We start from the raw sequence: 22,512 nt of genomic DNA on the forward strand, positions 1-22,512 counted from the left end.
ATGTCCAATCAAGGCACATCACTGGTGGCTCAGTACTGTGTGCGCAATGGTGAGGATGGGACAGGTGTCCCATCATCTCTGGTATTGATACTACCATCAGCCCATGCAAGACTTGCAAACAGCAATAAATAAGTTTGACACAGCTTTAGCAACACTTTGAGTTGTTTTGTTTTGTTTTAAAAAGGGAATTGAAAGCAGTGTGAAATAAAATGAGAGGGGTCACAAGTCTGTGGCCAAAATGGAACAATAACTATAGTAAACTGTTGAGCAATAAGAAACAAGAAGAGTTTTTCTTGATTTTTTTATTTGTTTGTTTATTTGTTTTCTACCCTCCTTGAATGTTTTCCACTTCATGTCATCCACTGGACTGTGGGAATTGGTTCCATCTGGATCTTTCCCAGTTATGTGTGCTGAGACACTGGCAATGTTCAAGTTGGGCAGAGCAGTTGCCTCCAATTCAGATTTCTCATTACTTCTGGGGGAATGCTACTCTTTCTTCTGTGATAGGCTGAATTTGTGCCATGGGAATGGGAGCTGCTAAAGAGTTAAGAGCTCCAGCATCCACCCAGTGGTGTCCAGTGGCTTCTGACCCAGTAGAAGCAAATTGCATGGCAGTCTATACATTGCAGCTGCCACAAACCTCCCCTCATGGCAGAAAGGATGATAGCTTCACTTTTTCTCCAAAATGGTAGTGCTTGGTTTCCAGACTGGCTGAGCTACTAAACACCAGCCATTTTTGCCACCCTGTCAGGCAGCGAAGTCCTACCTGGTGGCCACGTTCTGTACTGAGGGCACACAACAAACTACCAAGCACAACAACGTTTTGAAATAATGCATTGAAGTGTCAAAAACGGGGTTAGGATCTCAGATCAAACAGATTTTGGTCTCTCACACCCACAAAATCTCATAGACTCTTACTCAGGTAACTTTCCTTTAACACAAGCAGTAATAAAGGCTTTTAACCACTGTAAGGTCAATGAGCGGTTCCACCTGCAAACTGAGCCCAGGAAGATCAGGAACCCAGCACCTGGGCAGGTGAAATTCACAAGGCAAAACCTTGTCCTACATCCTAATCCTAGAGAGAAACTTCCCCTGATCAGCTGCAGCATATGCAAGGATCTGCAAGTTGTCATAAAGTCATATATGTGTCAAGAGGAAACTGCTTTTAGCTGGATGAGGCTGACAATCACTCCTCCTTAATGGAAGAAATCTCAATGCATGCATGACTTTTAGCCGAGCTACTCAAATGACTGTGAACTGTTTAAATAAAAGCAGAATTTAGCTCCAAATAGTCAGCAGCTTATCAGTTGTGTCTTAGTGGGTTAAGGGAAAAATACTCTACAGGTGGCTTTCTAATTGACCAGAGAAAATTTTGGAAATTTAATCAACACATTTAGTCTGCTCATGAACAATTCATTTCACAGATGTTTTGTTAAGAGGCCCTCAGGCCTTATGTTGAGGAAAAACTCCATTCAACAATCTCTATTTTTACTCACATTGTTGAGTGGAGAGAAAAGAGATGCTTTAGTTGAGTGAGGTCCCATTTTAGCACACATGGCCTACATGTGAAGCATCTACCAGTCCAACCTGGTACACTTATAAAGTGAGCACATAATGCAAGAGCAGGTGCCTAAAAGAAACAGGAGGAACACAAAATAGCAGGAAAATTATTAATATTTTACACATAGCCACTCATAGCCATTTTCACATCTTTTGTAGATCTTCTCAGATCATTAAGACCAAAGCTCCCTGTGAAGGTATTAGACATAGAGTGTTTACTCCTTGTGTCTGTGAACAGCATTTTCTGGGGGAAAAAGAAATCTGTTATTTATTTTTTTTTGGTGTAGTATTTCATTAGATGTTACGAAAGAAAAGAAACTTTCTGCAAAAGTGGAAAGAAAAAGAAGCATTTCTGAATACCAAGTATCCATGTGAGATGTTTTTGTTTGTTCCTCCAGCGTAAGCCAAATCTTAATTTGCTCCTTTTTATTAGTGTTATTGATGCATCAGGGGAAAAAAGTAAGCAACCAGAGAGTGTTCTTTAAACAGATAATAAAAATCCCTCATTCTCAAAATCAAAAACAGATTGCTTCATGCCTGCAAAAAAATGGTCTCATCATAGGCATTGTTTTACAAGGCAAATAGACTCTACTCATTTGTAAAATGAGGAACTTTCACAAAGAGTGAAAACCAAAAGTGCTGACACAAGAGAGGAAGAATGTTACCACAGTGTAATGTGAAGAAAAGAGACTCAAAAAAATCCAAACCTATACACTTTCAATCCTGTGCATATATGCTAACACTCTTTGATGTGATTCAAATGATTTAAGGGGAAAAAATAGACATTTTCCCTAGTCAAGGTGTCTTAGACCAGATTCACATAGGAAATATGTGTATATGCCCCCAGAAGTGTTTCTGCCACTCGCTCCTTCACATGTTTAAATCTGATTAGTTCTTCCATTAAGGAAAATTAACCCCATTTTGTAATTGCAAAATGCATATAGGTAGAATAGGCAGAAGTATTCTTGTTATCATTGGCTTTTCTTCTGCCCTCTTCCTTGTTGTTTCACTTATTGGAAAGATTTACCCAAAGACTGTACAGTGACTAAAAGAATGGTTCCCTTTTTTTCAGTGGGAAATATTAGAATTACTGTAATATCTATACATTTTAACAGTATAAAGATGAACAGTTTTCTCTTTAAAAATTTCCTATGTCTTCCCCACTGAGAAGTAATGACCAAAAAGATATTATGACTTTATTATGGGTGACATCATTTTTAGTCAAGAAAAGGAAGGAATGATGGGTTTAAAAATCCTGAAAAATAAACCAACATAGCTAACACAACTGAGAAATTTTGCCCAAGCCGTAATATTCCCATAACTATTTTAGAACTTGGTGGGGGAAAAAAAGCCATTGAATTTTTCTACTTTGGCTTCTAATTAGGAAACAATAACTTCCTACCTAGAAAAATAAGTAACTCTGCTTCCTGACCACTGTCCTGTATTTTGAAGCACATCTTTTAAACACGCTGTGTCTTCATTGTGTCTTTGTCACAAACCAAGGCTATGATCTAACGCTTAGTCAAGAAGGGATCTTCCTGGTCCAGGACCTACTGGTATGTATCACACAAAGACTTGATGAACAAAGTCTCACATGTTTGTTTCAGACTGTGATGACCACCTTAAATTGACACCAGAAGAGATGTTTCCTTCTCCAGACAACAAACTGTTGAAACACCAAATTTTTTAATGAAACCAGAAGGCTCAAAAACCATACTGCCAGAAAAACATATTTCATCAACTACGTCTTATAGTCAGAAAAGGCAGAAAACTCAGCAGTGAGTCAGGAAGGATGGTTATTTCAGATTTTAATAGTAGTAGTAATCTCTATACTCATCTTCAGGGAAAAGGACAAACAGAGTAAAGGACCTCTCTCTAGAAAGCAAATATAGAAAGATAATCTCTTCTATGGGATTTTCCAGACAAAGATAATAATAAAATGTTTTTAAAGTGATGATATAATAATAATAATAATAGGAAAGTTAGTTATCTCATCCAAACAAATGAGATGAAAAACTCATTTCTTAAATAGCCCAGTTTCTTAAATAGCCATACTGTAATTTTCACTTAATTAAAAAAAAAAAAAAAAAAAAAAAAAAAAACAGTAGCAGTAGGGATGTAGGAGGGTACTCATAGCTCTTCACCTGATAGACCACAATTTTTGCAGTGGATTCTGAAGGCATTATGACAAGAGAGCAGAAGAAGGATATAACAGAAATTGTATGAATTTTGGTGCTTTGAGAAGGATTTTGGGAGAAGGCAACAGGAGTGTTTAAGAGAAACACTTTGAATTAAATGGAAAGACACAAAATGGCCATAAACCTCAGTTGCAATGACATGGTGACATTAAGTTGTAAAGAGTCCTCCAAACAGAGATAAAACATTTATTTAGCTCAGGAATCAACTGGGATGGGGTTTGTTTAAATTTTTTTCTTTTTTTACCTTTTTTTCTTTATAGTTTGTTTCACATTGTGTGATTCCTACTTTTTTCCCATCCCTGTCTGTTAGCTACCTTTCTCTTACTCTATTTTATTGTAGATAATTACTTAAAATTAAAACTGCTGAATACATGCACTAATTTGGGAGTACCAAGGGGGCTGAAATTCAGGTTTGTTTAAATACCGATGAAGTTCCAGTAGAAACTGCATGCCACAGATCTATGAAAAATAAGTGCAGCTACTCAGGCACTGAGACATGAAAAGATACCTGCTCACTCAAGTTCAAAAAATGTTTGCAATATGTGTTAATTAATTTATTGATCCATTATGATCTGAAATATATTTAGTTAATTGTACCTCTGAAATATTCTGCATTGAGTTTGATAATGAAGTTAATAATATTCAGTGTTTTCCTTCTTATTATTAAATTAAGACTTGCTTTTCCATCTGAGATTTTAAAATATTGGAAGCAGTGGAACAAAAAGGTCTACGGCCAGTCTGGCTAGACCGTAACAAAGCTGTGTTTCTGTCTGCTCATTTTCATAGAATCACAGAACCACAGAATGGTTTGGGTTTGAAGTGAACCTGAAGATCACCTAGTTACAAACCCCTGCCATGGGCTGGGACACCTGTCATTGCTCAAGGCAGCATCCAATCAACTTGGCCCTGAACACTTCCCAGAATGAGGCCTCCACAGCTTCTCTGGGCAACCTACTCCAGTGCCTCACCATCCTCACAGTAATTTTTTTTTTCCTGGCACTTAATTTAAACCTGCCTTTTTTCAGTTTCAAGGCGTTCTCTCTTGTCCCATCACTACATGCCCTTGGAAAAAGTCTCTCTCCATGTCTCTTGTAGGCTCCCTTCAGGTATTTGAAGGCTGCAATTAGGTTACACTGAAGTCTTCCCTTCTCCAGGCTGAACAATCTCAATATTTCTCTCAGCCTTTCCTTATGGGATAGGTGCTCCATCCCTCTAATCATTTTCTAAGACTCTGTCAGTTAATGTCTTCTACCAACCATGCAAAAACAGTGGAAATGCAGAGTTGAATTTTCAGTTGCACATAGGTCCTGATACACTTTGAATGGAATATTAAACTCCAAGGGTAGCCAAGATATCCTTAGGAGCTGATGACTCTTGTCAGGACCTTCCTTTGATGCATAATGATGATTCCTATTAAAATTTCTTGAGTACAGGTACAGCTGCAATCCTTGATGAGTCTTGGAAATGGACTCCTCATTGCAATCTGCTAAAGGAAATATGCCTTGCCTTGTGGAAGGATGGAAGACTGTATCAACAGCAACTTCCAGGAAAAGTGGGATGCAGTGACACATTAAATAATGATGATGACAGCAATTTGAGATGTCTGGAGAAGTCTGTAAGTAATTACAATGGAGATTTTCTTCTTGCAAGGTGTTTTGTTATCAGAAAGCCCTAGTTTTAACTTCCCTTCTCTGACACATGTAACACAAGGATGATGAATTGCAGTTAAATTTGCTACATGTGCAATTCCCTTGATCTGTAGACATTGTGCTAGTGTACAGCAATGGCTAGTGATGCATTGCATCTCACTGAAAAATGCCTCTAGTGGTTCCAGTGTAAGAGCTGCTGTGAGACTCAGCTCAAGCACAGAGCTCCCACATACAAGGAATAGGCTTGCCTTTAGTGTACGCCTCACTTGATACATTTAGGTTGAGTGATTACAACATCCTGGAACTAAAATGATAGGCTAATTAGGAGCTGGAATGAACTTCCCGAGTCACTGGGTTCATCATCTCCTGCCTTTACTGGAAGCCTTATATAATGTCTCCATAAAGCAGAGGAGCTTCAGCTGAAAGTTACTCAGTTTTTGCTGTTCCTCCCACACAAAGGCTGTTGCACACCCTCCCTGCCTTGATGGTCAAGACTTTTCTTCTCTTTTCCTGCACAATTTCAAATCCCCTTCATACACATTTGTTCCTGTGCCAGCACTGGACTTTGATATATATAGCTCTTTTCTCTTTCCACTTTTTACTTCTTTGATTTATTTCTGGAAGGCAATTACATCCCTTTATAGCCTTCATTTTGTTAGGCTAAGGGAGATAGAATTTTCTAATCTCCTCCTCGTGGAAGACAGTGTTCTTCTCCCAATCCTCTCTGCACCTTCTTTGCATCTGTTTCTCTTTGAATTTTCCCCTTCCTGAACATGGCTGACCAGAACAGTACATAGCAAACCAGATAATTTTGCTATGTTTTTATTAGGATGGCAATGCTTCCCTCTCCTTCCTAGACATGGTCTTCTTTAAAGCCATGTCATGCTGGTAGCTCACAGTAACCTATGACTACATATTCTTCCTCTTAATACATTTCCAAAAGATGAGGTCCAATATGTAGAGAAATTATTGGCATTAATCCATAACAATGTGATGACTTTGCACTTAATGTTACTACATTTCTGTTCCTATTATGCCAATCCTCAACTCTAGGTCATTCCAATTATTCTAGTATTGTTGTACCATCTCAGCTCTCTTTGGAACTAAAAATGACCAAACAAGTCACTAGAGAGAGTCTGACACGAGATCAGTCCTCAGCACGAAGCCCCTCAGGAACTGCCCTTGTCTGCATCCATCTAGGCATACCATTTCCTTTGCAATACCAGCCTCCTCCTTTCCCTAGCCCCCATACGTGTATGTGTATAGTCCCTAGTCCCCTTGCATGTATCCCCTCCTCTGTGCTATGATCCATGCTGCAGGATTACTGCTTTGATGAGGCCCAGAGAGATTATACCTGTTGCAGCTCTTTTCTCTGGAAAGTTGATATTATACCACAGACAAATGTGTATGGGATCATATAGCAATGCAAAATTTGCATTTCATCCCCTTTACAGCATCCTTGATTGCTCCTAGTGCTCAACTGTTTGTCCTTCACATTAAGACAAGTAAATACTGCCTGTAAAAAATTTCAGTGGCTACACCTGTTTTCCAAAACTAATTAGTGGTGGGCAAGAATTACACTGTTTCAAAAATTTGGATAACTTTAATACACTGAAAAAAATGAAGACTTCCCGAAAACTCTTTATTTTTTTTTTAATTCACAACAGACTTTACATTTACAGGAAACCACTTCTAAAATGCACCAGATTGCAATATTTTCCGTGTCAGCTATTTAAAGGGTTCCCAAGAGCTTTCCTTTTGCCTACCCTCCAAGCTTCCTTCTCCCTCTTCAGCCTGGAATTCCATAATAGATGAGCTGATCCAATTTTTGCTCAAACCACTTTCACCGCTGGCAGTCACTACCCTCATATGAAATAACTTTGTGAAGTTGACAAAAACTGCAATTTGATCTCCTATGCAGATCCATGCTTTCCAAACACATTTGGGTAAAACTAGGAAGAGATTGCATCATTAAAGCTTGCAGTCAATTCAAAAGTCTTTTCTCAGCTCTGCACCACACTTTGTGACTTTGCAAAGAAGCATTCAGAAATTTCACACACAGCACAGACCACAGTTGCCCATTTCCTTCATCATCATAGGGTGGAATTAAAAACTTTTGGCCAAGCTGCCTAATAGGCAGCTGTTTGCAATTAGATGGAGCATTACATCCATTTCTTAACAAACTTCACAACCGGATAACTACAGTATGAGCAATATACCATGAAAACTTGCCAGCATGTTTAACTTCTCTGCATTTCTGGTGGTTTCTGTACCTTGCTCTCATTTTTCCAGCTGGCTCACATGCTGTCTGACTCTTAGCTTTCCCACTCTGTTGCAATATGGCTGCTCAGAGATTTTATGCAAGACTTTTGTCAGTCCTTACGTAGATGTGCAGCTCTGTGGCAGGACATGGGTTGCAAAATTAATGCATTTGATTTTTCTAAAAATAGCATTAGTGCCTGAACAGAAAGCCAGCGATAGCATGTTTTTTTTATATACTGCACTTTCATTTCCCCTGCTAAATTGAGGTTAACTACCACTCATCTTGTTCACACGAATAGTCTCACTGACGTGGTTTTGCACATAAAATTAAGAAATCATTGTCACTGTTTCTTCCAGGAGCAGAAATAAAGTCAGTGGTGTTTCTGATGGAACAATTGCATTTGCTACTCCTTAAAAAATATGTCTCAAAATAAGAGACAGAATATGTCTTTTGTCAAAGCCTATGTACCAGAAAACACATCTAAGTTCAAAAGCTATAAATTCTGCAAATATGTGGATTCTAAAAAACAAATTAATAGAATTCCTGCTTCCTGTTAGTTATTCTGCTCTCTGGAAGACTCCAGTTTCCATAGATGTATCAAGAATCATAATATTAATGCAACTGGCCTTAAGGCAGATTCAAAGAACAGAAAGATGAGCATTATTGTGCTCAGCCTGTACTAATACATTTGCTGAATTTCCTCTTTCCCTGTCTATGAAAATGAACAGTGTGGGCCCTGATGATTTTACTTTCTAGAGAAGAACAAAGCTGTATAAATGTAGCATACAGAGCAAGGGCAGGGTGAAAGGTGGCAAAGATCTCATTCCCTCTGTAGACTGAAGGGAGGGACTGAAGCATGTCATTTAAGAAAGACAGAAAATCAGTTTGATTTGGCAGTCAAGCAAATGAGAAGACAATAGGACAACACAAGACTGGCATAAAGTGGGGTAGAACAAACAGATAAAAGGAAGAACAGGTTACTCTAAGATGCCAGGTATGAAATTACTGACGTGTGTGCGCTCCCCCCATGGACCCTTGCAGTTGTTTTACAGGGAAAATTGCTGGGAAACAGCCCTACTGGGGTGATGACCATAAGAGCTTCTTTTCAACTCACCAGATATGTCCAAGTGACCAAGTGAAGGACAAGCTTCCAGGATTTGTTGTCTAACAACAGGCAGCAGCTCCTACAGTGATACAGGCTGGTGTAAGCAGGGGAGAAGGAGCTGGGACACAGTGGACTCTGCACCTCTCCCAAAGCCAGGGTTAAAAATCTGACATTTTCAAAGGGGATTAATAAAAGAAGCATAGTCAATGTGGTTCAAGGACAGGAAAGCATGCACTTAGAAACAGCTGATACTCCTTATATTAACAACATCTCATCTTTTATTAACATTTCCCAAACTACTCAAAATCTGAAATTTAAGCCTGCTTTGCAGTTCACCTTCTGGCCAAACTCACAAGGCACTAAGCACAGCTGGTACATTCAGAGTGCAAAATGTATGTCTGTGCCTATATGTGAAAAAGACAAAGGGATAATAACCAAAGCTATGACCATTTACTGGTTTCTCATTCTTAATTTTCTGTCTTACAGAACTGTATTTTCAAAGATGGACTTCCAAAAACCCACATGTTTAAATTACATCTTTATCCAGGGATCTGAATTATGGGTTCAATATTTTGTAAACTGGATAGTTTCCGGATTTCAAAGAATTTACTCTCTGGTATCCTAACTGTCATCTTTTTTAAGTCACTGATAAGCTTGTGCTGACAACAATGGGAACAGGAATTACTTTTTTCTAAGAGAAGCAGGACAAAGAAGCTATCTTAAAAGAGCCAACTTCAAAGGAAGGAGGTCAAATAACCTGCTGTCGCATAACACATCATTACATTGGCATTCTCCTTGGCTCTTGCATTTAAACTTTGTAGAGGATAAGGATACTAAAAAATAACACTCGAAGTTTCCACTTCCTATTAGCTACTGTGCTTTACTGGAAGAAATTGATATCTATAAATGTGTCATGGGATGCAATATTACTGACAATTTTATCTGGAAAGAATTGCCACATGTTTTTCCCCTCTCCCATCCCTATACATATGTTTTGTGACACAGAGTTTTCTTTCTTTTCCTGTATTCAAGAGCATGTCCAGTCTCATTTCCAAAGCCTATTTGTTCACATAGATAAACCTAGTCTTCAGTCAATGCAGAGAAACTTTTGAAAATCATATTGTATCACAAAGCTTTAAAATGAGTGTTCAGAAGCACTAGCCAACAAAGAAAACAGAGCAAGCTTCCTTCAGACAGTCCATCATACCCCTCCCTCTGAAAGTCTTGATTGCCTTAACCAAACTAAATTAGAATCTCAGAGGAGATTTCATGTGACAAAATTGAAAATATATCAGTTTGAAAATACTTCTGTGCCACAGAAGTATTCTATATTTTTAGCATTTTATTCTCCCTGATCAGACTGCATCTCTTACAGTCTCCCACATACAGGGTCTTACTGCAGCTCGGAAGTACTACGATTTTCCATCAGCACTGTTTCCCTGTAAAGTAGCATATGAGACATGTAAGTACCTCTTAGAGTACACAGGAGAGACCTCCAAGTTTGTTACAACTAATTGCACAAGACGTGTACAGTACATTGCCTGCAATGCACTCCCTTGCTTTCTTAAATGTGATGTCTGACTTTTCTGCTGCCAATGCCAAGTACCTGGTGGCTCAGAGAAGTCCTTTGCAGCCCATACATACAAACTATCACAATCAGTGCCCAGGCACACTCCCGTCACCTACACAAAATGCTGGAGGAGGGAAGGAAGCCGTTTGTTATGTTCATTCCCACCTTTTTAATGTCATAGGCTCCTGGCTAGGGCACAGGTGTAGAAGGACTGGGACACGATGTTGCAATGCCTCTTCTTCCTAGTGGGACTTAAACCTGTTCAGTAAGTGCTTAAACAGTGTTTGCAGATCTCGTTCTCACATCATGGTCTGATGAGCATGCATTCAGATGAAACTGGAATAAATGCCACAGGAAAAATAAAAATATTTTCAATGCATCATTTTGTAGCCCTTTGTTATTGGTAATTAACTAATCTTCTCACCTTACCTACCTGGTGTTATGGATACTACCTGCAGGACCTGTAGCCTTTGCATCCACTGCCTTATTGCAGTCTCATCCAGGGACTTTCTTGGGGTTTTTTGCCTTTTCTCTCCTTAAATACATATTCTGATAGAAAATGTACTGGACTATGAGGACTGCTTCATTTTGGTGTGGAAACCATTACTCTAAAACACACAAGCAATGACCTATTAGTGAGCATCCACAGTTAACATGCCAGCCAACCATCTTCATTTCAGAAAAGTTTGTCTCTGTAGTGTGAAAAAGAAAATGTTCAAGTCAGCCATGAGAGAATGAATGCCAAGGTCAGGGCAATTCCCAGGAGCTCTCCCTAGTTACAATAAGGGAAGCTTGCAAAAAGCTGGAATGAAATTAATCTAAACAGAAGTTAATGTAACTGAGATTGGAAATTGGCCCTGAACACATCTCTGTGGAGATATTATACTCCTAGGTAAAATGTGAAAAAAATGTTATTTTATAATTATCATCTCATTGTTAGGTAGCAGATCTTACCACAAAACATTTGATGTTTGTCACTGACAAGAAAGTTTTATCCTTCTCACATGATGTGACACAATCTCTTGCCCCAGACTCAGAATATATCAGCTGATGTTAACACTTTCTCCTTCCATGTTCTAAATATTGCTGATCAGGCCAAGTTTCATTTCACTGAAAAGACCACTTTCTTTCCTGACTGCGTGGAAGAGGGAAACTGGTTAAGGTTCAGACGTGATACCTGCGTCTCTGTTCGTTTAGACTGCAACCTCTGCAGTTTTCAGCTGAAAACTTCCCTACAAGGAAGCAAGGCAGAGAAATGTGAATTTGCTGCTGGGGTACAAACTCCTGGGGAGTTTTTAACCTCATTGACACCTGTTCTCTGACTGCCTCTTGCTCGGGAGTGCTCTGCCAAAAGAGGTATTCCTGGAAAGACTTGCAAGAGTGAAAGCAGAAATCTTTACAAACATTATGTTGAGCTAAAATACTGAATTTCAAGATGTCATGCCCATCCCCTTTAAGTCAGCCCTGCAAAAGTGCTGAGTTAATGTTTAATTAACTAATGTTTAATTAACAATTAATTAGGATAAACTTATTTTTGAGTTGCAGAACAGAGCTTAAGTTGCAAAAGAGAGCTCTGCCACAGCAACTGTATTAAGTGCAAGTGATAAAACAGGGTGCCTGACAACCACTAGATTCTGTCTTCTCTGATCCTATCTAATGTACATGGTATCCAACTCAGGGTGTTTAGGCCACGCTTATTTGGTTTTGTTCTGTGTCTTTCTACATGCACATTCAAACAAATATTTTGTTCTATATCCCTTTTTATGAACTAGTCTAAATCAAAACATCTCCAAGAAAAAATCCACTCAAATTTCACTTTATTCATGTTCTCAGAGTTCCTCCTTTATATGTTCTCCTTCGTTTATCTTCCTTACCTTGTGTTTCATGTTCCTCTGCAGGAGTTATTGGCACAATAACAGAGTATTAACAGAGTATTTTTTTCCACTTAGGATGTGAAAAATATTGTGCTTTTTCACATGAAAAGACATTTTGAAAATATAGAAAATTTGGTTGAGGGATTCAAATGTGATGGCCCTGAGAACTCACTGGCTACACTGAGGAGTTAACATGGGTTTGGTGGCAGAAATTAACCTGCTCTAAGAATGTCTCTTTTTTAGGTAGGAATCACAAGATCAGGAAACTTCAAAACATAGCAAAACATTTGAAATGGCAAGATGTTTTAACAGGAAGTCCCTTTAGTGGTTAGGTGACATCCAATTCTAATTTCTTGTTCAATTAAGCTCTTTAACTTGGGCCAAACAGAAAATTATTTCCCTTGGGGAATCACAAGTTGATTATTTGGAGACCACATTCTAGTCCTGGAGAAAGCAAACAAGAGGGAAGGAAAACCAGGTAGTGCAAAATGTTGTAGCATTCTCTAGAATTGAAGCCGTTGCTTGGACAGGTCAGATACTCTGGGGTAGCAGGTTGCTTTTGCTTTAGACCCCATGTTGTCCTGGGATGTTATCTGGCTGTAACCAAATGCCTGCCCTTCACTGTGAATGCTGCATAACTCAGTAGGTCTCTAAGAATATGGCAAAATGGGAAAAGAGGGCCCCGGGGCTCAGCAGGGAAAGAGCAGGGAGAGAAGGAGGGAGAAGGTGCAAGAAGGCAGACACAGGGTGTGAGCACAGGAAGGGGCACAAGAAAGAGGCAGAATTCTGCCCTAGGCATTTAAGCTTGGTCTGGTCCCACCGGATGGGTGAAGGGGCCTCCTGGCTGGACTAGTGTGGATCATCAGTGACTGATGCTTACTAATAAAGGGAAAAGTCTCCATGGCAAAGCAGGCCTTCCACTGGGGAATTCCCCAAACATCTGCTCTGCCCAAAGCTTCCCTTTTCTCAAGATGCCAAAAAAAGCAGGGAGGGGGGAAGGGAAACATAGACTTTCATTATTTCAGTCACCATTTTAGACTGAAATGCAATATACAAATTTTGTTCTAATTTTCGGTTCCCACACCCTTTTTCTTCGCCAGATAGGAACTTTGGGCTTTGATGCTGCCAATAATCTTCCTCATCTGTACTAATTTCAGTTTTCCAACCACCCCCATCTCTTTTTCATCCATTGTGGTATAACTTATTGCTATAAGTAGTATAACACAACTGTCCCCTGCTTTCCACCTCTGAGTGCACCATTTGTCGAGACATGCAGAATTTTGGATTGGTAGGTCTGGAGTGGCTCCATTCCCCTCACTGCCCACTCAGCAGCCTGCAGCTGGTAAAACACATGTATCTAGGCCTGAATACATCCATTTTTCTCTGTACAGGCATGCAAAAGAAGTAGACAGATCTGCATGGAAAAGACAACAAAAAATCAAATTTAGCTGGGTAAATCTTACTTCTAATTCCAAAGCACTGGTACAACTACCTCATGTAGTTGCAGTTTACCCTTGTTTAATAAAGAGAAGAGAAAATCTCTTCTTTGATGAATCCATCCACAGATATTATGTGCACCCGTGATGTAATTCTCCCCATATGACATTCTCACTAACTCCCCTTTTTCACAGCAGCACAGACCAGCTACACACACACACAAGTGTGTTAAAAGACCTAAGTGCTTTCCTTTTGCTTGATGTTTAAACCAGAAACTTCAGTCTGTGTACATTCCCTGTATTGAAACAAGGGCCATGGTTCTGATAGATGTCCAGGATATAACAGATTAAACCAAGATGAACATTTATTTCCAGTAAACGGGTCTTCATTTAACAAAATTGCATACATATTATGAACTTAAGAAAAGAAATATCTGAATTATATGTTTAATTAATCCTCTGGAGACAATAGCCCAACAATACATGTGTTCAATGTTATTATTCCTGTGTCCAGAAATTACAGTACAAACTGATCACTTGAGGCAAAATTAAATCCCTGTTGGCAAATGGACAGCATATGTTGACTAGCTAAATAAGTTGTACATTTCAGTTGCCAAGAATGTCTGATAGGCCAAAAAAGGCCTTTTTGAAGTAATTCCATTTTGGAAAAGAGAAGTACTAAAAGATCATAATGTTTTTGTGGAAAACATTAACCCCAAAATCTGAAACAGCTAAAGGATACGTAGAAGTGACACCGTTATTTGTACCTTATTTTGCTGGAATTTCAGGGTGATGGATTTTGAGGCACATCAGTCATGCTGCTGTGACCTGGCTTTAGGTCAGCAGCTGATCCTCTCTTCTTACTCAGGAGAGGTCTCCATCTTTTTTGCTGTGAGGCTCTAGGGGAAATCCTGGCCACCCATCAGGCCTTGCAGTAGCATCCCTGCTCCCTTAAGGGGAGTTTCCCATGCCCAAGTCCTGGAAGGCAAATGCTAAGAAAGTCTGAGCTGGAAAGAACAGCAGGGGTGGGATTTGTTGCAGGGTTTTTCTTGACTTCATTCACATAGTCAAGGCCTGGGAAACACAGGGATAGGACCCTCTACAGAAAATATAGTCGAAGCAAAGAGAGTAAAACATGAGCCTGAAGGTGCTCCCAAGGCTGAGCACATAACACAGCATAGCTGGGCAGCAATTTGACTATTTACTTATTACTATTTGATTGTTAAGGGGTAACTAAGTAGGATCTTACAGATTTTCATTTATTTCTCTTTAGTTATTCAGATAAATCTGCAGAAGTTTTTTTAGACCATGATTTACTATTGGAAAATATCCTGAAATTACTGTTTTTAATGACAATTTTATATCCCTGTAGCTCCCAAGAGTGTCTCCTTGCTTTTAGGGGGATGGCAAGTTCCTGACTTACAAGAGGAACAAGAGAGCACAGAGAAATCTGACAATATTTTGCATGGGTAATTTATTTGCTAAAAAAGTAAATCATTTCATGTTTGTCAAAATGAACAGGGTTCTTTAGATAGATTTTAAATTAATTGTTCCAGTGTCTCCTTACAGAAAAATATTTTGATGTTCTCAATTTGAAAAGTTTGAAATGAAAGGGAATTTTTATCTCAAGCTACATCAAAGGTGGCCAGACACAAAACTGGGGATGTCAAAGAGCACTCCTGTTTTACCAAGGAAGAAATGAAAGTATGTCTTTATGGTACAGAAACTCAAACCTCTTTTGAATTATGAGTTTCTACTGAATAAAAAAAAAAAAAAAGTATTAATTTTTAGAGTACAATTTTATTTTATACAGAAAAATGAAGGTAGAATATCAAGGAACATTATGTTTTTCTATTTCTTTCAGTGCAAATAATATATACATTAAATGTTTATTAATACTTTCAACAGCATGTAAAAAAAAAAGGCAAAAAATATAATCTTCTATACTTCCCCAATCTCTCCCCAGACATTAAAATAACTGCTACACCACAAACTTCAAGTCAAAAACATATTTATTTATGGTCATTTTCCTATGCCGTTTCCTATGACTGTAGATGTTGGGTTACTCTACAACATAATATTTTCCTTTCAAGAAATGGGAACTAAGTGGCCTTTGCCAAACAGAACTCTCTTCCTAAAATATTCTCTAATGACATGGGATAAAGGGCTTCATTCAAGTGGCCACTTTGTAAAACTTAAAATTTTGAAAGAACAGAAAATAAAACCCAGTTTTAACTAGGTTCTAATGGCCCCTCACTGGCTGCAGGAGAATTGGTTCAATTACACTGTGACCAGTGTCATTGCATATCAATAGCTGGAGCCTCTAATAATACCAATAAACCATTTCTTTTGTTTCCTTTGTTAAACTGTTTGGCTGGAAGCTGTAAATTTGGGACAACAGCATCAAGTGTCATCCTATGCTTGTGAAATAGTTATGGAGCACAGAACATTTTGGAGTTTTAAATGTTCATTCTAGAAGGGGCATCTACCTACACTGAACCACATCTCCTCACTTGCCTATTGTTCTTGCTGTTCACACTCCAAGAAAGGGTAGAATTAAAAGATTACCAACTTTAGATCCAAATGGAATATACTCCTCTTCTCCTATCAGTCTGACCAAATATAGCCTTTGGGCTTCCAACTGACCTTATACTGTGGCTTGTCCTTAAATAATCAGTTAATTAAAAGGTGACGTATCACAAACACCAAAACTTAAAATAACTTTAGTCGTCTAAAAAAAGAATAGATAGCTTTTCCTCAGAGGAAAAGTACTAGTAGCTTACTGAGAAAGCTTAACCTCCAAGGCCAGTCTAGCTAACTATGGCCTTAGGGACTAATCCTTGTAAAGTCCATCTGGAGAATGTCCTAATTCCACTGCTTGCTCTTCACAATCAGCCTACTGCTTTTTTCCCCACCCTTGCATCCGTTTAGTGTCCTCATTTGCTTTCTAATGACTTTCTAAAGTGAACTCAGATCTGGTTTCTTTCCCAGATGACCTTTAGCTGGCTTTCCTTTCCATTCCTCCCTACATCATGGCAATATGAGCTGCAATGCTCATATCAATGTGAATATCGTATCAATACCATATGTTCCAGACACAGAGCAGGTAACCAACAACAAAGCTGAGCCATGCCAAAACACACCTGCAACTTCCCAAAAGAGTAGGTGGAGCTGAGTAGACATCTGAACCACTTCTGCACTTTGAAACAAGTAAAGCTGCTGAAAGATTTTAGGCCTGGCAGCCAGGGCCAGTGCTTCCAGTGTAGTTTCCTGTGGAGCTTGGTGCTTTTCTGAACTTCCAGTAACTCAACAGGGTGGTGTTAAAGACGAGGCAACGACTCTGTTCTGGACAAGGTCACTGCTAAAGCAATAATTTCAAGTATTTCTACCAACCTGAATCTTAAATAATGCTAGTGCTAAGAAACCCTTGTTCTTCTTGGAATCAGTCATCAGATCTGTCATGCAATTACCACAGAACTACCTTAATTTGGAGAGAAATGTAGCAACAACAGCCTGATTTCTGGTATTGTGTTTATTGTTTCACCTTCAGAGTATGAGCCTAGTTTCTTAATTGCAACCTCGAATTCAGGAGATTTTATCACTTTACATATCCCCAAATTGTACACCTAAGAATGGAGATGGGGCAGAGTGCACCCCTGTAGAGCACATGTAGACCATTGCCTTAGGCTCTGTGCCTCATATCTCCGAGGAACCCTCGGAGAAGAAGTCTGAGGATCTCTAGTGGTATGTGGACCAACAGCTAAAATACAGGAAGCCCAAAGTCCTCACAGAAGGAAGTGAAAATACTGAATGTTGTAATCACTGTAACATTATAGGTACCAGAACATAAAGGCGAATGAGACAGTTCATCCCTGTTGTAATTTCTTGTTACATTCCAGTTTTCATGTGCAAACTCCTTAAACAGTTATGTCTTGCAGTTAAAAGAGCTTGTTGAAGAAGCCTTGTGATAGCATTAATTCTCTCACGTCCTGACACACTGACCTGAAATGCCCAATTCCTCTTACAGCATCAGGCTTCTTACTAACAGGGAAATCTTTGATAGTGAGGGCTTGACAACCTGGCAATACTGCAGAAGTGAAAAACTCCTTGGGTAAAAATAAGTTGGGTTAAACAGATACACCTATGCTAACAGCTAAGTACCTGTTTACACTTATTAGTCACCTCATTAAAAGTATTACTCTAAATAATGTGCCATTTATATTTGTTAAACCCATTTCACAGGAAGCTTAACTAAAAAGGAAAGAGGTTAAAGGCCAGATTTTAACCTCTGCATAAGTAGGTGGCTAATCACGGCTTCAGACATGTGTGGTGGAGGGGGAGGCCCTGAACCAGGGCAGACCTAAAAGGTACACACACGTATAATCACCTCTCCAGTGCTTGAGCTTGAGGCATGTTGTGGGAGAAACAAGAACTAGCACAATTGAGAATACCTTTTACTGCTCTGGGAATAATGCTTTTCTCTTTATGGGCAGGCTTTTAAATTATCTCTCCATATAGCATATTAACAACCTGTTTTTTTTCTGACGGCTGCTCCACATATGTGGTGTGCCTGCAGATGCCGTGCAAGTTGTTCCAGCTCCCCACAGCCCTGCCAGGTCTCTCCAGTCCTGACTTGCACACTGTCCTGCTCCTCTTCTTTCCACAGCAGAGGTTACCAGCTGTGGGACACGCCCTTATATTCTAGGAACTATGATGTTATTAACAAATTGATTTTTCCATGTAACTTGAGAGAGGAATAAAAGGCAAAATCTCAGCTAGCACAGATCATTACAACTCATTTGTGATGGGGAAGCTTCATGATATTGCACAGAGCAATGCTGATCACTATCAAACAGGAATTTGACTCACCAGACACTGGTGGAGACTCAACCAGCCCTCCTCAAGTCGTGGTCTCTAGAAGGGCTAGATGGGAAAATAATTCCAGATAGAATGCCTTGGGTGCTATGTAGGTTAGACCATTACTTAATTTTCAGTGGGTTTGGGGTTTTTTGTGTGGATTCTTGAACCAGACTCAAAAAGGTCCTTAGTGAGCATTAGGAGATGGGGATAGGATGGAAGTCACTATTCCTTCCATCTCCCCAGCTCTGAGCCAAGCTGTGGGCCAACATCCTCAGGGACTGACAAATGGCACAAAACAAGCTGAAGGATCATACAGGCAGGGATGGGAAGCAGTGGGCATGGGGAGGGCAGAGTGAGACCTTCCCCAGCAGTGGGTCTGAGCTGTAATGTCAGCTCTCTCCACTCCTTAGGCACATCCACACCCACCACACTGGAAGACCTTGTTCAGCTGCCATCAAAACCCCAGAAGGTCTTTACTGGCCAAAAGGTTTTGAGGTTTTTATCTCCAGACCTGTGTGCAATGCCAAGGTTGTCCTGACACAGAAAGCTGAGGAACGTCATGCCTACCCCACAAAGTGAGCCAAGCTGGCTTCCCAAATAGGAGGTAACATGGCAGAGTCAGGAAGCAAAAGCTCTAGGTTCTTCATCCTGGTCTCAGGACTACTTCATGCTCACCGGTAGAGAAGTACATTAGGAAGACTCTGGGGTGAGGGCCCTTACAGGTACCCACAGCACTGAAGTGAGACAGCTCAATGTTCCTGCAGAGTTGCAAAAGAAAAAGGACCATTCTCGGTCAGGTGCATGGTTCATCTCAGAATGGTTTACACCATTTTGCACAGTGACAAATCCAGAGCAAAGAAAGCCAGGTAACTCCAAGTTGGATGCTGGAGGACCAGAAACCACAATGCTGTTCCCTTGGCTAACTCCAGGCACTTATGGGCAGGATATCTGCAGGAGCTGAAACCTACTCTGAAATGCCAAATTCACATCAAGGATTCAACAGGCATCAAAAGGCCCTCATCCAGGGATTGGGAAGTTACATATTAGCAGGTGTTGTGCCATTTAACCTGTAGGCAACTGTGTTCTCTATAGGATTGGACCTGTCAAACCAAATCTGGAAAGTTATTTGTGTTTGTGCTTCACTCAGCAGAGTATGCAAGACAGCAGAAATGTGAGCAGTGTAGATATCCTCTGTCTGTGCCTGAACACAGCCAAAATAATTACCAGATGGTGGAGAAAGTGACCCACAAGAGAATCCCAGAACTCCATACTAAACAAGCTAAGATAAAATTATTGTCACAGAGGTAAAGGAATAACAGCATAAGGCCTCATTAAAGGAAAAGGCGACTTCTAATCTTCTGTACAGGGACTAGTTTCTCTTGGTGGAGATGACACCTGTAAGGAATAGAAGAATCCTAATGTTCCCATGTTCCCTTCTGAAATACCTTGAAGCGTGTTACTGGAAACTTTGAACACATATCAAGACCATTCATAAGGGGTATGAATCATTCCAATTTACCAGAACAAAGACAAGAGGTTTGCTTTTTTTCTTTCCCAGCATAGTAGTTTCTAGAGAATTTAGCCTGTTTACCTCAGAGTTGGATTATAGACATGCTGAAAAATGACTTAAAACTTCATGTAAGCTGAAACATTATTCAATATAGAGTCCCAGTCTGTAATATAAGAGAGGTTTTTAAGAGGGAGAAAGGTATTTAAGTAACTCTAAATTTACAGGTATAACATAGTACTTCTAATCACTCATTTAAACTTCTGAAACCTCTTAAGTATATATGAGATGGTGACTTCCTAATTTTCTGACTGAGGTCTTGTTGTGTGACATTGCCTGACTGGAGTTCTGTGGCTGCCAGGAGACAGGTAGAGCCTGACCAGCACCGAGGGAAGAGGAGACAATGCAAGCCCCAGCCACAGGATCCCACAGTGCAGCATGTGTCCCAGAGGACATCAGCTGAGTGAGTCCAGAGCTTGTCTCTTCAGGAAACACAGCAACATCTCTCTTTTTAGAAATGCCTTCTCACCAGAAAAAATAACTTGGACCAAATACCCTCCCACATTCCAGCAATCTGCCATTACTCTCCAAAATTTGAGAGAGAAAAAGAGGGAAATTTACTGGTGAAGTCACAGGAATATGAAAACCACAGCAAATATGAAGAAAGAGAATTTAGCAGAGAGACGGTGCTGTTGCTGCGCTGATTTTAGGTAGAGCATACTCAGGTACTAACAAGATTATAAAACCCAGATAGGTGCCGAGATAATCAGACAGACAGACTGAGCTTATTATTTTTCTTGGTTTTTTTTCTTTTGTTGATTTGAAGCCAAAGATTCAAGCAAATATCTTCACAAGGATCTTACATTTACAGCAGTCTGTAAATGGTATTCTCTCACACAAAGTTGTCTGAGAAGCTGAGGAAAACAAAGAGAACTTAACTATTTTTAGTGCTCTTTTAATAAAGAAGTATTTGGAGTACATTCTCTATTTAATGTACATGCAGATCAGCCTAAATAATAACATGTTATATTTTAAAATTTCAAAGAAGAAAATACTTCAGAGAAAGAATAAGTCTGAGGAGCCTTAAACAAATATTTTTTCACCATTTTACTTTCTTCCAAAAGTTTCTTGAAGAAGACACCATATTCTATCATTTAAATCACATTTATAGAAGCTGACAAATTTAAATTCTGACATGGCTTCATTTCTTAGTTCAAGGGCTCATACACCCCTTGGTCACACAAGCATCTGTTTAGTTACTGAACCTTAACTATACAGATTGGGCAGTTTCAGGCTTTTGTTTAAATTTTCCTGGAAGAATTAGATCAGTTTTAGTCTTCACATTTTAATAAATTCCTTTTCAACTGAAATTCAAATTGCTGAGAAGCTTTGTAGGGGGGAGGAATATTCCCATAATGATCTCATTTGAATAACCTGAGAAAAATAACATGCATATCGCTCAGTGCAGGTAAGCAGGATGCAGATCAGCAGCCACAGCCAAGTGAGAGGTCTCATGTCTTCCCACCAGGCTGAATCTGACTTGCCTTGGATTTAAGGTTGGGATGTGTAGGATTGCTGACACTGGGTAACTCAGATAATCTCTGTGCTAGGTATGGGAATGGACAGTGCACCCCTGTGAGGTATCCCATGCAAAAGAGAGAAATGGGTGGAGAGATGGCCACCCCTGTAGCTCTGGGTACAAGTACAAGTGCAAGAGATGGAGGACAGACAAATTCCCTAAGGAGAAGTAGTAGGTGCATTCTGCTAATTCCTGAGACCCAGGCTGAGACCCAGGTAACACAGGCTGAGAGGTATTCAGTCATGTTTCCTTAAGGAAAATGCTGCATGGAAAGATAATAGCTAACTATATATCTCTCTATATATATGGTTTAGCAAGGGGATTTTCCTCTCACAGCATGTCAGACTCCTCAGTCAGCCCAGTGTGGGGAGTGGTGAGAGCAGCAAAGTCCCTTCTTCACGAGCGGCTGTAGTTCAGTTCCTATCAAACTAGTTCTCTGAGATCTTTCTGAAGCAACAAACCTGCCAAAGAAGCTAAGCCCATCTAACTCTTATCACACTGCAAGGAACCAGGTACCCAGTGCCTGAGGAAGCAGAGATGGACACAGCAGAGGACAGAAGGAGCAGTGGAGAAAGGAGGAAGGTGGATCCATCCCCAGCTTTCAAACAAGCAATGGCTTGCCATTAGGTTGACAGGTCATTGTCTATAACACCTGTAAAGATCTTCAGAAAAACACTAAAAAAGAGGATTTCTGCCTGCATTAACTGTCCATCTTTTCAGTGACCTTTCCTCCATCAGTGCAGACCTTCCACTGCCTCACCTGTAATGACTGACGCCCTGAGGGAGCAGAGTCCTCTCCCACAGCATGGAGTCACGAGAAAAATCCAAGCAGCTGCAGCAGTTTACATCTAAGGAAGGTTGTCTTCATTCTTGTCCCACACTTGACTAGATAAAAGCCCCACTAAAACTGA

General features: G+C 39.8%; 2 long non-coding RNA genes across 2 annotated transcripts; one reads left to right on the top strand and one right to left on the bottom strand.

The window, feature by feature from the left end:
- Nucleotides 1-290: 290 nt before the first annotated feature.
- Nucleotides 291-4,563, bottom strand: LOC137470614 (uncharacterized). Its single transcript, XR_010997159.1, has 3 exons — nucleotides 4,356-4,563; nucleotides 1,497-1,630; nucleotides 291-585 (listed from the first exon to the last, which is right to left on the bottom strand). It is a non-coding gene; the product is annotated as an uncharacterized lncRNA (long non-coding RNA).
- On the top strand, nucleotides 4,477-5,814 carry LOC137470615 (uncharacterized). The gene is made up of 2 exons (XR_010997160.1): nucleotides 4,477-4,736; nucleotides 5,192-5,814. It is a non-coding gene; the product is annotated as an uncharacterized lncRNA (long non-coding RNA).
- Nucleotides 5,815-22,512: the final 16,698 nt, after the last annotated feature.

This window comes from Anomalospiza imberbis, chromosome 3, assembly GCF_031753505.1.
Source record: "Anomalospiza imberbis isolate Cuckoo-Finch-1a 21T00152 chromosome 3, ASM3175350v1, whole genome shotgun sequence".
NCBI lineage: Eukaryota > Metazoa > Chordata > Aves > Passeriformes > Viduidae > Anomalospiza > Anomalospiza imberbis.